General features: G+C 35.1%; 1 protein-coding gene across 2 annotated transcripts in view; it reads left to right on the top strand.

The window, feature by feature from the left end:
• CCSER1 (coiled-coil serine rich protein 1) overlaps positions 1-20,229 on the top strand; it is a 1,217,611-nt gene that overhangs the window by 976,476 nt on the left and 220,906 nt on the right. The window lies entirely within an intron of this gene.

Here is a 20,229-nt window from a genome sequence, read left to right as displayed (position 1 = left end):
GATCCTAAACAGCACTTAGTAGGGGCCAAACATTGCTCTGAGCACCATACTTATACTAACTTAATATTCACCTATAGAATAGCTGTCATTATTAGCACCTTTGTACAGATGAGAAAATGGAGAGGTGTGCAGAGTAGAGCTCTTATATCTAACTAGACTCCAGAATCTTCTATTTGGTACCAGCTATACTGGATTAGTAAGAACACAGGACTACAAGGTTATTTCATACTCTCATTTTTTAAAATAAATTGATTTTCTTTTCTTTATTTTTATTTTTATTTTTTTGCCATACGCAGAGCTCTCACTGTTGTGGCCTCTCCCGTTGCGGAGCACAGGCTCCGGACGCACAGGCTCAGTGGCCATGGCTCACGGGCCCAGCCGCTCCGCGGCATGTGGGATCTTCCCAGACCAGGGCACGAACCTGTGTCCCCTGCAACGGCAGGCGGACTCTCAACCACTGCGCCACCAGGGAAGCCCTGATTTTCTTCTTTTACATGCATGTGCTAAATTAGAAAATAACAATAAAAATTTTCGCATGGACTTTTCTCCCTAAAAGTTAAGAAAAATAGATAGTAGTCCTTATAATATTGCTGAGTGGTATTACTAAGTTAAAATTGGCTTAAAATCATATTGCATTAAATGATACTTGCTTTAAATGAACCACTTGCTATTGTGATATCCATTGTCTAGTTGAACATACAGCAATAGGTAGAAGTAAAAGAGGAAAACAAAGGAGACAAAATAGGTCATTGCCAAGTTAGTAGCCTGATACAAATGGTTTTCCTTAGCCTAGATTTCACCTTCTCTTAAAGTAATGGGCCGTTTTGTTGTTTTGACTTCAGAATAAAGTTTTAAGACTCAGGAAGTCAGCAATCCCTTTGAAAGAGAGAATTAATGATTGTTTCGGTATGACCAATTCCAGTGATATCAGTGGGACCTTTTATAAAATTATTACAAACAGTATATGATCACATATATGAACTGTAACTACTTCAATTTTATTATTCTGTTATCTGCTGTGTGAACAGATTTTTGATAGTGGAAATTTTATAAAAATGGTTTATTAAAATGCCTAGGTTTGGTATCTAGTCATTATTTTAGATAAATTGCAACTCTGAATAGGACTTGAAGACACCATTTTATAGTGCCAAGGAAATAAAGTAATGTATGTTCATGGCAGTGTAAATGAGGCCACCATTAGTTCTGTTAGGGAAATAACGTATAAAACAATTAATTGTTTTCAGAGACTGAGACATCTGTGCCTCAGGTAGATACTAACTTAACACTGTTGCTTAAAATATAATTATTCAAACACACAAAATTAATTACTCAAATATTTTTACAATAATGATTTCCCCAGCCCATATTTAGAAGAGTATTATTTTTTTTTAAATTCAATTTTACTTATCACTGAAAATAGTGATATTTTCAAGGTATTTCCAAAAAATTTTAACTAAGTACTAGTGACAGTGGAAGAGAAGGGAAAATAAAGCTGTAAGTGTTAAGCAGTAAAGGTTCTTATTATTATAAGGAATGTTTATCACTAAGAAAGCTTTCAAAGTTCTACATCATGAATGATATATAATAGATTTGATAAGCTAGGTTAGTATAAAGGCTCTTTGAGTCACAAAGTGAGTATTTAGGATATATTTAGGAATATATTTAGGAATTTATTTTTATCTTTGTATAGATGATTTTTTTTAGAGTTAGGTTTTCAGAAAGGTATTAAAAAGCATATAGTTTCTACTCTATCCCTATCTATCTATCAAAATATAGCTTAAGGAATTGGCTCATGTAGTTACGGAGGCTGAGAAGTCCCATGATCTGAGGCAGCAAATTGGAGACACAGGAGAGCTGATGGCTTAGTTCTAGTTGAAGTCCAAATCTGAAGACAGTCAGGCAGAGAGAGGGAATTCTCCCTTACTCAGCCTTTTGTTGTATTCAGGCCTTCACCAGATTAGATGAGGCCCACCCACTTTGGGGAGAACAATCTGCTTTACTCAGTTTACAGATTCAAATGTTAATCTCAGCTGGAAACACCCTTACAGACACAACCAAAATCATGTTTAACCAAATATCTGGGCACCCCATGCCCAGTGAAGTTGACATATAAAATTAGCCATCACAGCAACTATCTGGAAAATGTGAATTAAAATAAAATTGAAAATTTTATTGAAAGCTAGACCTTTTAAGCAAATCTAGTGAATAAGAATTTCTTTCAGCACAATGCATATCAACACTATTGTATTATAATTACCTTCATTGTTTTTTCCAAAATTTGTCTAATATATCAGTTAAGAAAAAGAAAAAAAATATTTTTAAACTGAAATTGTGTGAGAGTAGAATAAGAATGTATTCTCTTATAATTTTAATTTATGTGGAAGAATTTTCTAAAATAACTGGTATTTCCTGAAAGGTATTCCTGAAAGGAAATACAATACAAGGTTTCTTTCTTTCTCTTTTCTTTTCTTTTTCTTCTTTTTTTTTTTTTTTTTTTTGCCTTGGGATTTCAAAATAGTTGATAAAATACAACTAGTTTAAAAGTGAAAATAACTACAAAAATAAATCTATAATTTTAGTATTAAGTTTACTTATATTTAAAGGAAAGAAATGTTCAATGGTATTAACATTTTTTTGAATAGGAATGCCAGGCATTGCCTTCACCTTTCTAATTAATGTTTTTTTGATACACTGGCTAACTTTAACTTTGTCAGGCTAACTTAAAGTATCTGGCATAATATACGTATCTACACTCTGTGAACCATGTCTCTTGACTCATCATTTCATACACCCCAGATCATCAAAAACATCTTACCTTAGCAACCCAATATTAGTTCAAGGACTTAGTAATCTAGTTTAATTTGCATATTTTCACACATCACATACTTTCCTTTTCTGTAATGGAGGGCAGCCAGAATTTAATTAGATCACAGAATTCACACCACAGGATATATAGTCTTTTAATTACTAGCATATATTGTTTCAGATGTTTACCTAGACACACCATTAACACTATGAACAAATCACACAGAAGCCCAAAGTGTTACTGGAAGCATATTTATTTATTATTTCTTGTTTTCATTTATAAAAGTGCATTTACCTTCTTAATTATTGGGAGGCTATAAAAAGAATGTTATTTAAATTAAATGTCATCTAACACTAATACAGAAGTAGAAACCACAATTACCTGGTGAAATGTATGTGTTTCATAGGACTTGTTTCTCAACTTCAGAAAGCAAGGCAAAATTGGTCATTCTCTTCCTTTTAAGGCAGATTATTTTTCTTTGTTTCAATGAGGCATTATGTGTGCTTTATGCTGAACAGCATATGAAATATGAAACTTCACACACACAGGAATAATTTGGATCTTTTTACTCTCCTTTCAAAAAATAAACAGAAAGATAGTTTGGGTTCAGTTAATAATGTCTGTGCCATTATTACCTCAGTGAATGTATTGTTTGCCCATAATCTTCCTTCTTTTAATTTATTAGAATTAATATTTGTAGAATCATTCAAAAGTTTGTTTTTACATGTAGAAAAAAACTATCACATTTAAATATTCCATTCATTTTATAAAAGGGAAAAAAAATGCCTTTCAATTGGATCCCCTAAACCTTTCTATAACTTAAATAAAATGAATATAACAGTAAATGGAATCCATTTGTGATGCAACATATTTGTGGAAAAGTTCAAACGGCACAATCTGCAATTGTAAGATGGAGAAATTTCTTTAATAAAATATTTTTTTCATGTTTCAACTTAGAATTAATTACAAAACATTAATTGCATACAAATGATTTGAGAACAGTATTACAGAGGAAAGACTATACCAATGCAAGCAGTACTGGGGACATTGTGTAAAATGTTTCCCAATCTGTACTGGTTTATTTTTGTATTTTATAAATTTTTGGTCTACTGTTTATTAGTTATTTGAAAGTGGACCAATTGAATTGAATTATTATTTTTTTTTAGAGGAGGTGGTAGAAAAGTGTTTATAGAAAACAAAACAACAATAAAAAATTGTAGAAACATCACTGCCAACCTTTCATATATGATTAGTATGATTATTTTTCTTTTTTTTTGATAGAGAAATTTTTGAGAGCTATCAGTTCAAGTTATTTCCAGAGTAGGTAAGCAAAAATGAAGGTATTAAAATAAAAATACTCATATTTTTATTTATTGTATTTATTCAACTGCTTGGATCATATTTGAAGATTCAAAGCAGTTTACATTTTTGTTTTGGTTTGATTTGGTTTTCTTAAAAATATAGATTTTTTTAATGGAAAAGTGTTATTGCATACTGCTTGTTTTTTTTTTTTTAACTTTAATACATTTATAAATTTATTTATTTATTTATGGCTGTGTTGGGTCTTCGTTTCTGTGCGAGGGCTTTCTCTAGTTGCTGCAAGCGGGGGCCACTCCTCATTGTGGTGCGTGGGCCTCTCACTGTTGCAGCCTCTCTCGTTGTGGAGCACAGGCTCCAGATGCGCAGGCTCAGTAGTTGTGGCTCACGGGCCCAGATGCTCCGCGGCATGTGGGATCTTCCCGGATCGGGGCATGAACCCATGTCCCCTGCATCAGCAGGCAGATTCTCAACCACTGCGCCACCAGGGAAGCTCAAGACACCTTTTCTATAATGCCCTTTTTTGTTTGATCCCTAAAGCAGTGTGTTCTAGCCCATATGCCAAAGTTTAGCTGGGTATGTTTTTTTTTTAAGCTGGGTATTTTTAACCCATCAGTGTTGTGCTATTAAATTGTAAGTAAGTTGTTAAATGTATTTGTGCTAGAACTGTGTATGCTTATACCATTACTTTGACCTTTCTCAAATGAAACATTTTGCCAAATGTGTTCTATGATGTGGTGAAAGCGTGGCACAGCTTTCAATGAGTAGGAGAAAAGCAGAAGAGCAATATTGTGTCTACTAGAATGTGAAGACTTTAGCCTTTAGAGAATAAAAAAGAACAGTTCCCGCTGAAGGGTAACTAAGAGAAGGCTTGGATACTTAAATAGAAACCCAAGCATCACTGACAGTGTTCTGCCTTTTAAATAGCCCTTTAGAGTACTCTGTAATCCTGCATTTTCTTCATGATCTGAGGACTATGAAATGCTCTTAGCAAACAAAACTCAGAGCTTCTTACTGTTGAGCACTCTTCATTTGTAGACATTAAACCCTTCCATTGCTAAAGTTTTTGGCTTGGGTAATGATCATTTCTGCCCTAATCTGAGTTCACATCACTCCCATTTCCAAAAATGTATTCTATTTGTGTGGGCAAACACACACTTAAAAGTGCATATAAACACAAAGAGTTTTTACACAACTGCACTGAATGTGTCTTGCAGTTTTTTGCTTATTGGGCTGTGGCCCCTCCATTTATATTTTGGTAACCATTTCATCTCATAATGATTAACAAAGTGCGTATGAGTGACACCGTTTACCCTGTCCTAAAGGCATAAAAGAAAAGTGTATCATTCTGGATATTAAAAGTTTTAGGGTACCTGGAAGTACTTTGAAGGAAATATTCCAGAAAATAGAAAGTAAAGAGCCATACAATTAGGAGACAGTAAAAGTATTTTGCCACTATAAAGGGCATCAAAGATACAACCCTAGATTGGAGAGATTTGCAAACATTTTTGTGGGCAATATCTGGAAGCATTCTTGCTGAGGCATACTATAAACTCAGGGGATTAGCAGAAAACAGAGTATTTGCTAATGTGCTATGCCTGGTATGCCACACATTTTCATAGGGGCTATGCTTTAACAACTTATTTGTTCAGACATTCCAAGTTCCAAACAGTGCATCCCTGCTGTTGCATGAGCATGCACATATCTGAAAGCGTGCATGAACAAAGAACTTGAGAATTACTAGCCTAAGGCATTCAGATTGTCATTAGCCTATTTTACAAGGAATGTTAATGAAACATTGAGTGGAATGGGATAGGAGAATTAACCAACAGTAACGAATACCTAGGTTAATGGCATTAAAAATGCAAGAAAAATATTTTGAAAGCCTAAAGTTGTTTGTAAAATATGAGCAATCAAACATGTAAAACATAATTTAGCAAAATGTTTTTTTCTTAAGTCTAGAAATGGATTATTGAAAGCTTTTTGATAAAATGGAAAAACATTAATGGAAAATAATTTAGATCATTTGAATCCTGTTAGAAAATGGTAATTCCTATGGGTACTGTCTCAAACCCTATGGAAAGGTAAGCAACCCAGTTTTTTTAGGACACTTTATTTATCTGTTTTCATTTCAGCCCGAGTTCTTCTCAAATATTACTCTACAGCATGTTCTCCTTGGTTTTTTTGTTTTGTTTTGTTAATTGCAATATCTTTCTCAAATAAGACAAGTGAAAAAAGTTTTATCTCCTCCATCCTTTTGAACTGAGTTCTCTATTCTAATTCCACAACTACCTGTCCAGACATTGGAGTGCATGTAGGTATCTGGTTGGCTTGGTACTTCTTTTCTTTCTAGTGGCAAGGCTGATACCACTAAATATACCTATTTAAAACAAAACAAACAGCAAGACAAGGAGGCTACTGGTGATTCTGTAGAAAACTCTGTGTGTGGGGGGTGTATATGTGTGTTCAAGTGGACTCCTAGACAGATTTGATTAAATAGAGAGGAAAAAAAACGAAACAAAACATGCAATACATATCTGTTTGGTACTATATTGATGTTTGCAGAAAATCCTTATCAAAACTTAATGACCCTAAAGGTTGATATTGATTTTCCTTTCTCCTCAGACAATATTTCATTTGTGATATTGACTTGCCACAAACGAACCTTTGCTTAAAATACAATGTTACATGTAATAGAGCAATCCTGCACAAAAGGCTTGCAGCCCCTTGTACTCTACAAGGAGCAAAGCAGCTTGTAGCTAGCAATGGAAGGTAAAACCAGAGCCAACCCCTCTTTCTCTCTTTCTTTCTTTTTTTTAATATTTAGATTGGAACTTGATTTTTTAAATTTTTATTTATTTTAGATATATGGGCTAGAGCTCTTAAGTGTCTTATCAGTGTGAATATGGATTTGGAGCAGGAATATGTGTGAGTGCATTAGTTTCCTAGGGCTGCCATATAAAGTTCCACAAACTGAGTAGCTTAACCAACAGATATACAATTTCACCATTCTGGGGGCTAGTTTGGGATCGTGGTATGGGCAAGACCATGTGCCCTCTGAAGGCTCCAGGGGAGGATGTATTCCAAACCTTTCTCCTGACTTCTGATGGTTCCTTGGCTTGTGGCAGCATAAGTCTATCCTTACATGGTGTTGCCCTGTGTGCTTGTCTCTCTCCAGATTTCCATTTTTCATAAGGACACTATTCATAGTGGATTAGTGGCCCTAATCTACCCTACTACAGTATGACTTCATTTTAACTTAGCTAATTACATCTGCATCGACACTATTTCCAAATAAGGCCACATTCAGAGGTACTGGAGAGTAAGGACTTCAACATATGAATATTGAGGGGAAACAATTTAACAGTTTAACACATATTTTGGACATTCACTACCTTTCTTATTTTATTGAATTGGTTCTTCTTTCAAACATAATTCAACAGAGGTAGGTTTTTTGTTTTGTTTTTGTTTTTTGGGGCATTCTTTTATTTTTTGTTTGTTCATTTGTTTGTTTTAGCATGTCCCATTTGTGCTAGACACTGAGTGGGTAATAAAATACTTAGTCTTTCTTTTTCAGTGTGTATAATCTAGTGGAAGATACACATATCTTTAGAATGCCAATATAAAAAAGACATTTTTGCATCAGAGGAGGTACAAAGCAGAATGAAAGTATGGAGACCTAATGAAATTATTGACTGAGGCAGAAATTATCAACTTTGTTAAGAGTGTTTGGTGTAACTTTGATGAAGAATTAGACATTTTGTATTCCCAAAGCAACATAGATTATTTTTTAAGTTATAAGGAAGAAAGTATAACTGTGTAATGGAATGATTATTACCTGAATCCAAAGGTCATTCTTATTATCACTAAGCATAGGTCGAGAAATTATGTGTCTCTCCACCTGATATACTATGAAATGTGTAACATCACCTCAGGTTTAGTTATAAAATATTTAATTTCAATCATCAAACCTTTAGAACTGTCAGTTTGTAGGAAACATGGGGAATAGGGAAACAAACTAATCCACATCATGAAGACTCAACCAAAATTCAGAAGGTACAATATTCCATGGAACAATGGCCAATCTATTGAAAAATCATATCATAAAAGAGTTGTGCAATGCTAGACTAGAAGAGACATGAGAGATACAACCATTAGATGATTTAATGGTCCTGGATTATATTCAGTTTGGATAGCTGCAAAGAACATATCTGTGACAATTAAGGATAATTTGAATATAAATTGAATATTAGATAAAATAAAAGCTTATTTTTTTCTTCCAGTTTTACTGAGATATAATTGACATACAGTACTGTATATGTTTAAGGTGTACAGAATAATATGCAACTTACATACATCACAGAGTGATTACTATAATAAGTTTAGTGAAGATTCATCATCTCATAGAGATACAAAATAACAGAAAAAGGAAAAAAAAATTTCCTGGTGATGAGAACTCTTAGGTTTTACTCTCTTAACCACTTTCATATATTTATATAACATACAGCAGTGTTAATTATATTTATCATGTTGTACATTGCATCCCTAGTACTTATTTGTCTTATAATTGGAAGTTTGTACCTTTTGACCACCTTCACCCAATCCCCCCCACCATCCACTTCCTACCCCTGGTAACCACAGTTTAATTTCTTTTTCTTTCCATGAGTTTGTTTATTTGTTTGTCAAAGTAAAATTGACCTACAATGCTGTTAGGTCCTGGTGCATAACATAGTGATTCGGTTTTTCTATACATTACAAAATGATCACCATGATAAGTCTAGTCACCATCTGTCATCATACAAATTTATCACATTATTGTTGACTGTATTCCCCATGCTGTACATTTCATCTCCATGACTCATTTATTTTGCAACTGGAAGTTTGTACTCCTTAATCTCATTCAACTATTTCACTCATCCCCCCACACCCCTCGCCTCTGGCAATACAAAAACTTATTGATATGGAAAAGTTACATTTGTAATTGAAAAAAATTAATTGAAAAAATCAGTTCATATAAAATCATGTACAATATGATCTCACTTTGGTGAAAAATATAAATATTATATACACAGAAAGTTATCTGGAAAGATATACCCTAAGGTATAAGTAAAGTCTTTGGATAATAAGAAACTTGTGTTTTTATTTCTATATTTTTGTTTACCTGTGTTTTTTTCTGTCTATAATGACATCTTTTAAGGTCGAAGTATTATTTTAACAAAAAAATCACAATAAAAATAAACTGGGATAAGGATAAACAGAAGTGTAGAGTACTTTATAGGGTTAGTCTTATTGTTTTCATAAATGTTCAGCCTCCCAAATCTTGCATCCTTTTTATTCACTCTCACCTGTTATCACGTGATCAGTATGTATAAGCCTAGCCCTATCCTAGACTCTGGACTAGTTCTATCTTTAGTTGAGAAAAGTCATACTTCAGCAGTTTGATGTTAATTATATTAATAATATTATTATCAAATGATACTTTCTGCTTATTTTACTCTGAATTTGGGATCTCCTTCAACCTGGGACAGAATAAATTAGTGCCATGATTCCTTGATTTCATAATTTGCATCAGGCTTAAGTATAAAGCTGTACTTAAGTGTCTCTTTCTTTTTGGAGTTGGGAAGAATTTCATCACATCCTTGTGTCCCACTCTGCAATGCAAGTTTTACATTAACTAGCTGGAGGTAAGTCAAATTTCATAGGTTAAGGGCACAGTCCTCCAAAACACTACCCTCACTTTAGACACCACCTTCAAGCTCAGAGGTTCTGAGGCCACCTACACTTCTGATGAACTGGCTACAAACTGGGGGTTCCTACTACCCTTCAGATTTGATAATTTGATAGAACAACTCACAAAATCCAGGAAAGTGCCATATTTACAATTGCAGTTTTATTATAAAGAATAAATTAGGACTAACCAAAATAAAAGACCCATAGTATAATGTGTGAGAGGGTGCTAAATAAAGAGCTTCTGTGTCTTCCTTGTGGAGTTAGGACATTTCCCTTTTCCAGATAACAGCATGTATCACTAACAGGCCTTCACTTGAGTTTTGAGTCCATGCCAGTGGGATTTTGTTATATTGGCATGATTGATTGAATCATTAACCATGTGATTAAATTTCAGTCTCTCACTCTCTTTCCTCTCCTAGGAGGTTGGGCTGATATTAACGATCTCAAATTCTCATCCCTCCAGTCACATGGTTGGTCTTTCCAGCATGGCCAGCCCCCATCCTGAAACTATCTCAGGGCCTGCCAGGAATCACCTCACTAGCATAAACTCAGGTGTGATCCAAGAGACCAACCTATCATGAATAATAGAGACTCTTCTATCTGCTAATCTGATCTAAGCCCTTTTAACTACAACATTGTCTTATCTGCTACCACTTATTAGCATTGTCTCAACCACTGTGCTTAACCTGCCCTACTATGCTTTCTCTCATCACTGCCAGCAGTGTGTTCCTTCTGGTGAACATGGCCATCCTGAAGGGAGTGACCATCTCAGATTCTCTTCTTTCTTGCTCTGGTCTATCCCACCTCCCTCTGAATTGTAAGTTTCAATTCTGGTATTAGTGTCAGAAAGCATTGCTTTTTTGGTCTCTATCAAAATTGAGTTCAATTAGCTAAGTGCTCATGTTCTTTTGACTCAATGGACTCATAAATCCCTTTTTTTTGTTGTTCAGGTAGCTGCCGTAAGGTGATAATATTGTCCTGGAATAAAATGCTAATCCATTATCATGTAGGAAGGATGACTTTTGAAACAGATCTGTTTATGAGTAATAATTTCTGACTGATCAAACTATTACTTGAATGTAACAACTGCTTTCCTTACTACAACTACTGTTTTCACATAGCTATTACATAATTTTTCAAAATCATCCATTATTTCCAGAAGAAGCCTAGATTCAATCGGACCCTTGTTAAAATCTTGTCTTAAACATGTGACCACATGTAGCTTTGGTTATTCTCCAGTCTCTAGCTTTCAGAACCTTAAATATTTGCTAAGAGTTATCTATAATGCCTACTGTATTCAATGAAGTGGTCTGAAAGCTTAAGCATCAATCCTGAAGTTATCTGGAGAAGTATTCTACTGCTATCAAAAAGCACTATCAGAAATACAATATTTTTCTCCTGCCAGAAAAGTGCTAGAAACTTTGTTGTTCTTGTTGCTAAATGAGGATATTTTAAAATAGATACTTTTCCTAACAGTAAACAGTGTTAGGGCAGCAACATCAACAAAAAGTTCAGTTTACTTATTTCATTCTTTCATTAAGCTTATATTTATAACAGATGTGCAATTATTTTCAGAATTTTGTGGTAGGAAGCAAATATAATATTGATATCTTTACCTTTGAGTTCATTTCTTTTACCCAAAGTAACCATCGAAATTTATGATAAATAATATTAAAATTTAATCTATAAAACCATGAACTTACATCCAAACAGTGAGACTGACTGGCGTGCGGGTCTTAAAACCAGTGCCACATGTTCATATAGTATTTAGCATATGTATTAGTGGCACTTTATAAAAAGAAATACTGGTTACTGTTTGATTATAATAAATGCAGAAATACAGATGGACATCCCATCCAATAAATTTGCCTTTTAATAATAATGAAGAAAACATTTTTTTTCCTGAAAGCATGAGTTGTCACTCAACAGTGTATATATTTACTATCTTCTCATTGTCAACTGTTATAATTCTTATGAATATTCCTTGAGTAAGAGAACTGATGATCAAATTTTGTAGGAATGAAAGTGAAGGAAAATGACTTTGATTTTTAAAACACAGAAAAACTAAAAGACATGAAACATACAAAGACTTCAAAAACTGCAACAATTTTGGCTTAGGTAGCAGAATTCAGCTTATAAAAGTTATGCAAATTGATATTGCCCAACATTTTCTAGGTGTACAACTTCATCTCTAAAAATGGTAATAGTAATAAAAGGCTAATGACTTAGTGTTAGTAAAATGATACGTGATATTACAAGAGTCATAAACTATAGGACGGTACTAAGTGCCACAGGCAGCACTGATTTATCTAGCAGGACTTATAGGGTTAGAAGGGCATCAAGGAGAAGGAGGCAGAGATTTAATGTGTGCTGAGAGTCATGGGAGATGTGTTATTTTGCTTGGAAGTTAGCTAAGTGAATAATTTAAACTACAGACGTCCTACATTATCTGTGATAGTCTAGGCTCTGCACAAGTTGTTGGGAATGCTGGTAAACAAAAATAAGCCCCATTCCTGATTCCATGAAACACACAAATTACTGGGGGAGATTACTGTTATTCAAATGCATAAAAAGGAATTCATGAATACAAACTAAAATAAATGCTCTTAAGGAAAAAAAAAAAACCCTAAAACATACAATACAGACCAGTCAGTTCCAAACTTCCACTCCATATGCCCAATACAATTTTGAAAAATTACGTACCCCCTCACACATGTTTAACTTGACACTTGAATTTATGTATCTTAAATTTTATATAGTTGCAAAAGTTGTTTCCAACATATGGGAAATCTTGACTAATAACATATTGTATTACTCTTTTAAGTATATTTAATGGAATCAAAAAATGATAATAACCTGATACTTTTCCGACATTCAAACAATTCAAATCAGCTCTTCTTTAACACTTGAAAGATGTATTCCTTTTTTTCTTACTATTTGAACTGATATTTCCATTCCATGACATTTAAATATCTTTATCAAAGCATAACACATTTTTATGCTTATCATACTTATCTACAAATACATACATATGAAAAATTTTAAATCTTTTTTCTCATGTTCATGAGATGCTAAATATTTAAAAATATTTTCTATGCTGACTAATCAATTCAATTAGTATTTTTATGCAATTAGTTATATTATAAATTTAGAAAAAGACTTGTAAGTTAAAATTTTATTTGAAATACATCTCATGAGATTAAGCATGATCACAATTTTCCTGTATATTTAGTGACAGAGAAAACTATGTAAAGCTAAAAATGAATTGACCAGGTAGCTAGCAAATTATTTATTATTATTAAATGGAGAAAAGCATATTAAATATTTTTATGATTAAATAATATAAATATTGACTCAAATTAGAGTATTTTATAATGAAATTGGTTTGAGTAGACTTGAAAAATACTTCATTGTATAAGAAATCCTAAATCTGAAAAAAAAAAAAAACGCAGAAGTTCTGTTGATGGACTTTATCTGATAATCTTGATAAATTTTCTATTCTTGGAAAACATTCTCGCAGTATTTAAAAGATTTCATATTGTTAATCTACACTGCTGGATTTTCTGTGGTAAATCCCCCTGACCACACCCATTTCATGACAAACCCTAGAGACAAGTATTGAGGATTGCCACAATGATTTATTTTTATTTAATTACATGAAAAAAAAAGTGTTCAATAGTTCTTACCTATTTTTTACCTCTTCAATATTTCTGGTCTCTTGGCTTTGCACTCTGTTGTGATTCTCTCTCAAGGACAATGCATTTTTTGATGATGTGGGGTAGAGAGAGGGAATGGAAGAATCTAAATAGGTAACGAAGAGTTATTTGGCAGGCTCAGACCACCAACTCTTTTATATCTGCATTTCTAATATAAAAATAGTACAAAATACCAAAGTTCAATGCCAGATTTTACCCTCAACAGAAATATTTATTGCAAGAAAGTTCAGGAAGGTCAAAAGTTTCCATACCTATTAGAGAAACAAACTTCCTCCCCTTTTATTTTGCACCCAGGAGGTCTTCAACCCCAGGGCAGTGCAACACAGCAAGAGTTGAGGGGTGTGTGTGTGTGTGTGTGCGTGTGTGTGTGTGTGCACGTGTGCGTGCGTGTGCACGCGTGAGCACATGCTGTGTGCATGTCCACAAGGTGGTTGGAGAGAGGTGGGGGGTTGGGGGGTGGTCAGTTTTTGAAAGTTGGTAGAATGCATTTAGGTACTGCTTTCTTATTACTATCCTAACATAGTTTACTTATGAAGTTGAGGATCCACAAATGGATATCCATAAAAGTATCCATGTTCAAATGTTTTTTGGAAAGTACCCAAGTTTGAAGATCACTGACCTAGGCAGAAAGTGTTACCTGATCTGAGGTCTAAAGAATGGTATAAAATTATCCAAAAATAAAATAATTTGTTAGTCTTTCCTGTGTTACTACATAACCTGAACAGACTGATTTGATATAACTGCTTACATAATGATGATGTGGTCATTATAGTTGTTTTTTTTTTAATTAGTTATCAGTCGACATTTGATTATGTCATTTAACTCTGAAATGGTACATCATGGTTAATTTTTGTAACCCTCGTTCAAATTGCAAAATCCGTTCTGACATTGTCATTCAGAAAATTAAGGTTAAACTTGGGATATTCCTTTTGCCATAACTCACCATACATAGTAGTGTCTGAAGGCTACCAGGAAAAAATATATATTGTCCAGGATTTGGAAATGGGCAAAAAAAGCTTACTGGGTGTTCTTTCAGTGCTCAGCATGTCTACAGGACTCTCCTGGGATTACATGGTGAGAATGAGGATTGGGGAGGGAGTTGTATCTTTCATTGTCTTTCTATAGAGTAGGCTATTTTACAACTCTATAGAGATAGAAGCCAGTTTGTAGAAAACTGATAATAATGCAATGATTCTTGCTCATGGTAATACAAATGAATCATCTGCAGTAGGGGTACATTCATTTCTGCCTTATAGAAAAGTTCACCCCAACACAAAGATTTATTTGCCTTATAAAATACTAACTGGTTTGCATCTATTAACAATTTCATTTCCACATTCCTGATGGCCCATACATACAAATTCTTTGAACTGGTCCTAACGTCTGTTTTAGTCGACTTGGGCTGCCATAATACATACCATAGACTGGGTGACTTAAACAACAAATATTTATTTCTTATGGTTCTGGAAGCTGGAAGTCCAAGATCAGGGTGCCAATAGGGTCGGGTTCTTGGTGAGGGCTCTCTTTCTGGTTTTGTCCTCACATGGCCTTTTCTTATTGTATGCATGGAGAGAGAGACAGAAAGAGAGAAAGGGAATATCTCATATCTCTTTTTCTTAAGGGCATTAATCCTGTAATGGGGGCTCTACCCTTACAACCTCATCTAACCCTAACTACCTCCCAAAGGTCCTACCTCCAGATACCGTTACATTGAGATTAGGGCTTCAGCATGTAAAGTTGGCCAGCACACAAACATTTAGTGCATAGCAACCTCTTACTGGTTACTTCATTAATTAATGTGTCAAATGAAATATTTGATACCTTTGACATTTTACATTAGCATTAGAGTCATTTTTTAGTTTTTTGAAAATTTAACACAGAAGAATATTAGGGGAAGCAAGCACTGATTAGTATGCTGTGGAATTATTTATCAAAATATTAACAATGAGGTCTTAAAATGTATTAATCATAGACTATTATTCTTCTCAAAAAGCAATTACAGCCAACTTACTAAGTAGCCTCAATTAGGGTTATGTACATTCTTTCACTACCCTTCCTTGCTGCATTTCCATTTATGGCCCTATATCCTTCTATCTTTTATAAACTAACTTGATAAAATAACAAACAGATATTCACACCCAATTATTCTTCATGCCACCACAGTCAGATTTCTATCTGTACCCACCACTGCATCACCGTACCCACTTTGGCAAAGGCCACTAATGACTTTCTAATTGCCAAATCTAATTAACTTTTGGTTTTACTATTATTAAATACTAACTAACTCTGAGTTTTTTTTGTGTGTGTGTGTGTGTGTTTTTTGCGTTACGCGGGCCTCTCACTGTTGTGGCCTCTCCCGCTGCGGAGCACAGGCTCCAGACGTGCAGACTCAGAGGCCATGGCACACGGGCCCAGCCGCTCCGCGGCATGTGGGATCTTCCCGGACCGGTGCACGAACCCGTGTCCCCTGCATCGGCAGGAGGACTCTCAACCACTGTGCCACCAGGGAAGCCCCTCTGAGTTTTTTTTTGATGCTTTTAAGTACTCCTTTCTTCTTGAGAGAATTTCCATCCTGGCTTTCTTGACCCCTCTCTCTCTTTTGCATTCTTTCTATAACTTTTCCCTGAATCTCTTATTTGCTTCCTGATCCCCTGCTCACTTGGCTTCAGTACCTATAAGCCTGTACATCCAAGATTTGAAAACCATTTTGGACTTGTCTGTTATAAGAATGGCACCTGCTGAATCACACGTTTCTCCGAGTCTCTGATGTGCCTTTGCAGCGTAACCTTGTTGCTTCATCACCCCCTTCAGTCTTGCTGGCCTTGTGATTTACTTAGACAAGTAAAAAGTGGCAGATGTGATATTGCACAGAATCTTAAGAGATATTGCAGCTCCCACTTTTGCCTCTTGGCACATAAGGAAGCTGGTGTGAAAGATGCAAAGCCACACAGAAGAGATAAACTAGTCCAAGTCCGCAGATCTCTGACTGAAGCCATTTTGTAGCTTCCAGTTCAGCCAGACTACCGACTGGCAGCTATATGCAACTACACACACGAGTGAGTCCAGGTGAGACAAGTGGAAGAACTGCTTAGCCAACCTACAGAACTATGAGAAATAATAAATCATTGTTCTGTTAAGCCACTGTATTTGAAGTAGTTACACAGCAATAGATGTTTGGTACATAGTTATATTATGAAATCCCCAAATCTCTCTCTCTTTTCCCCACATGCATTTGTCTACTGGAAAATTCCCAGATGTCCTAGAGGTATTTCAGTGTCAACATCTTCACCACTGAATTAAGTATCTTGTAGCTTCTCCCTTCCGCTAATTAAATCAGTGCCTATTTCCCCTATGATTTCTCCCATGTTAGTGAATGACACTTCCACATACCCAGGTAACAGAGAAAGCAATAGAGAAGTTTTCCATGTTGTTTTCTCCTCCCATGTTCTGTTTTCTTGCCAGGTGACCAAGGTCATTTGATTCCACCTCCCTAACTTCTCTTTAATCTCTATTCTCTTCTCCACTTTCATTTCTTTAACTTGGTTCCTGCTTTCTTCATGTTTTCCTTGGACTTTCACTGCTCTTCTGATGGGTTCTCTTGCTGTTACCTATGGAAACAAATAACTCGTTTTGTACTCTGCAAGATTAACTTTTCTAAAATGCAAACTACATATGGTCATTTAACTTAATGGATTTGACTTAATGACTCCCCATTGCCTACACAATTAAGTCTAATCTCTTCATCAAGACAAAGAAGGTTCTGTCTGATCTATCTCAGACTAACTCTCTAGCTTCCTGCCTCTACTACATACTCTGTTGCAGCTGTGCTGAACTTCCGAACATACTGATACAGACTTTCTCACTCTGTATCTACTCAAGTTTCAAGCTTTTCCTAAGGTACTCTCTCCTCTCTTCACTGCCTTCAAAAATTCTCAGGACGAATTGACATTTCTTCTTCTGTTTCTTTTTTTTAAAATCTGAACTGTACCCAGTATCGATGTCTATTATAGGATTAAAAGTTTTGCCTGTTTTTCATATATATGTACACTATTTCCCTGTATTTTAGTTAAAACTCCCCCAGGAGCAAGGATCCCTGAAGACAGTGATTCACATGCAATTAAGTGATTTGGTTGATGAACCCAGAACACTGTTGTAGAGAAGGGGGAAAGTGAGACAGTGAAGAACAGCCAGTAAAGAATGAATACCAAGCCAGATACCACTGTGGGCCACTGGAGCTTAATCTTATAGGAAAATTCTGAAAAATGGTAGAACATAAGCCTTGGAATTCTCTCTCCTAACAAGTGAGGAAACTACAGAGTTTATATACCAACTTCAATCATTAGATATGGATTACTGTTAGATGGGACTGTGTGTTTGTGTGTGTGTGTGTGTAATTGTTACTCTGGCCTGTCCTGATGCAGTGGTAAGGGAGTCTTCTAAGACTTTTGATACGGCCCTCAGGAAAAGGGATGCAGATGAAAAGTAACCCCATACATTGAAATGGTATGGCCCCAGAGATAATAGAAAATGCTATACCCTGTTATAAACTCCTTTCAGGCAGAAATAATGCCATATTTGTCATTTTACTTCCAGTGCCTAACCCAGTCAATTCCTGGTGGTATATTGGCACCACATATACATTGTGAATGAGTAAGTTATAAAGTAAAAACTCTGTGGTATCACAGTGGCTTACACTAGCACTTACTGAGTATTCTTCATATGCCAGGAGCTACTCTATGTTTTTTATTGGCTCTTTGTTCTTTATCAATTGAACCGAAATCAAGCAAGAATAAACAATTTAAACTTTTTTGCTTGTGGAAACCTGAAAAAAAAATCAGTTAACCAATCAACTTGATCAGTAAGAATTAATTTTCAAAGAGTAGAGCTCAATTAACATTTCATTGAGCACTACAATAAGCCTAAGCATTTTCAGTTATTGCAACTCCTAGTGTAGCTTAGAGGTTTAGAGAGTGGACTCAGTGCCAGACTGTCTCTATTCAGTTGTTAGTTTCACCACTTGTCAACGTGTGACCTTGGGCAAGTTATCTTAAATCTCTGTTCTGTGAAAAAAGCATAATAATAGTTTTTAAATCACAGCGTTCTTAAGGTCCTATAAATTAACAAATCAAAGAACATAGAACAGTGCCTGGTGCATTGTAAGCACTCTGTAAACGCTATTACTCCCAATGTTTCTTAGGGGAGAATGAATTCATTTTCAAAGACTCTAGGACTATAGTTCTGTATCCAACCACAAGCAAGAACTGTGTTTGAAACTTGTTTTATCTGTAAAATTCCTACAACATTTTTCATACATTACTTATGATAGACTACAAATGACTCTAATGTAGTATATACTATCAATATGTTTATTCTGTGAGATCAAATGGATATGTCTTCTTAGGTGTGCATACTCAACTTGTGCATACCAGCAGCACGAGATATCATAAATATTGAGAATAACAGGGTAATTGCTTTGGGGTTCCTATAAATAGCTATACATCAAAAGGCAGTCTTCATATTAGGAAAAAAGACCTTTATCTGTGTTATATTTTTCTGCTATAATTACACACAGTCATGCCTAATTAAAGCAGTGGCCTGGGCCATATACTTCTCAGTGTTCAGTCCTGCAGTGCCTAGTGGGAAGTTAAAGCATAAGGGAAGTAGCTGGCAGGTGGGTAGACAAATGAGCTTCTGCAACACAGTGCTAAAGAAACCTGAGAAACACATAGCAAGACCTGAAAACTAAGTGGGAGAAGGGGAATCAAGGATTGGGTTTCCGCTTCTAGAAGATAAGCACATTATTCTCTTGAGAGTATAGCCAAATCAATCTGAGAATAATGAGAAAAGCAGCTTGCATTTTGTTTTTAACCTATTCTGCCTCCAAGGTGGTATTCTATTCTCTGTAGCATTCTGCACTTAAACATAATGCATTATCTGATTTTATTTTTCCACTTTAGAAAAATTTATTCAGAAGCCAGTCTCTTCTGTTGTAATGTTTCATAGTAAAAACAAGTTCAGGAGATGATTGAAAATGTGACTGGCAGAATCCTAAAGTCATCTTCCTGAAAGTCATGAAATTTCTGAAAAGCATCTGCTACCTGCGTGGCATATTCCCTCTGGCCAAGACCATGCATGACAGCACCTCATCTTTCTCTCTCTGTGAATTTTTTTTAATTGAAAATAAAATACTTCAGGGGCAATATGCACAATCTGAAAGTTGAGAAGGCAGAGATTCCAAATGTAGAGCAGAACCTGAAACATAGTTAGGACTCAAAAACCTAGTAAATGATAGAAGAATACCACTAATGTGTTTGGATTTTTGGACATAAACGTCACTCAAGAAAATTATGTCATGGAGAACAACAAAGATCCTCTATCACTTATTCTGTTTCTTCTCTAAAGAAGCGATATACACAATCCTAAGAAAGAAAACTAATTACTGAGTTCCCGTGAGACACTGGAGCCTTCACTTAAGTTCCCATTTGATCCTCACAACTATCTTGTTTGGTTAGTATTACCTGCATTTTACTCATAATTGAGTATCTGGAAGACTCTTTCTCTCCCCCCGGTCATACTATTGGTAACTGGCAGAATCACAATTTAAACCTAGGAATTGCCCCCAAACTAAAGCTTTTCCCAATATCTTGTTATCTCTTCTGA

The sequence above is a fragment of the Mesoplodon mirus genome (assembly GCF_964341445.2).
Source record: "Mesoplodon mirus genome assembly, chromosome: 2".
In the NCBI taxonomy this organism is placed as follows: Eukaryota; Metazoa; Chordata; class Mammalia; order Artiodactyla; family Ziphiidae; genus Mesoplodon; species Mesoplodon mirus.
This window is presented reverse-complemented; position numbering and strand designations above follow the sequence as displayed.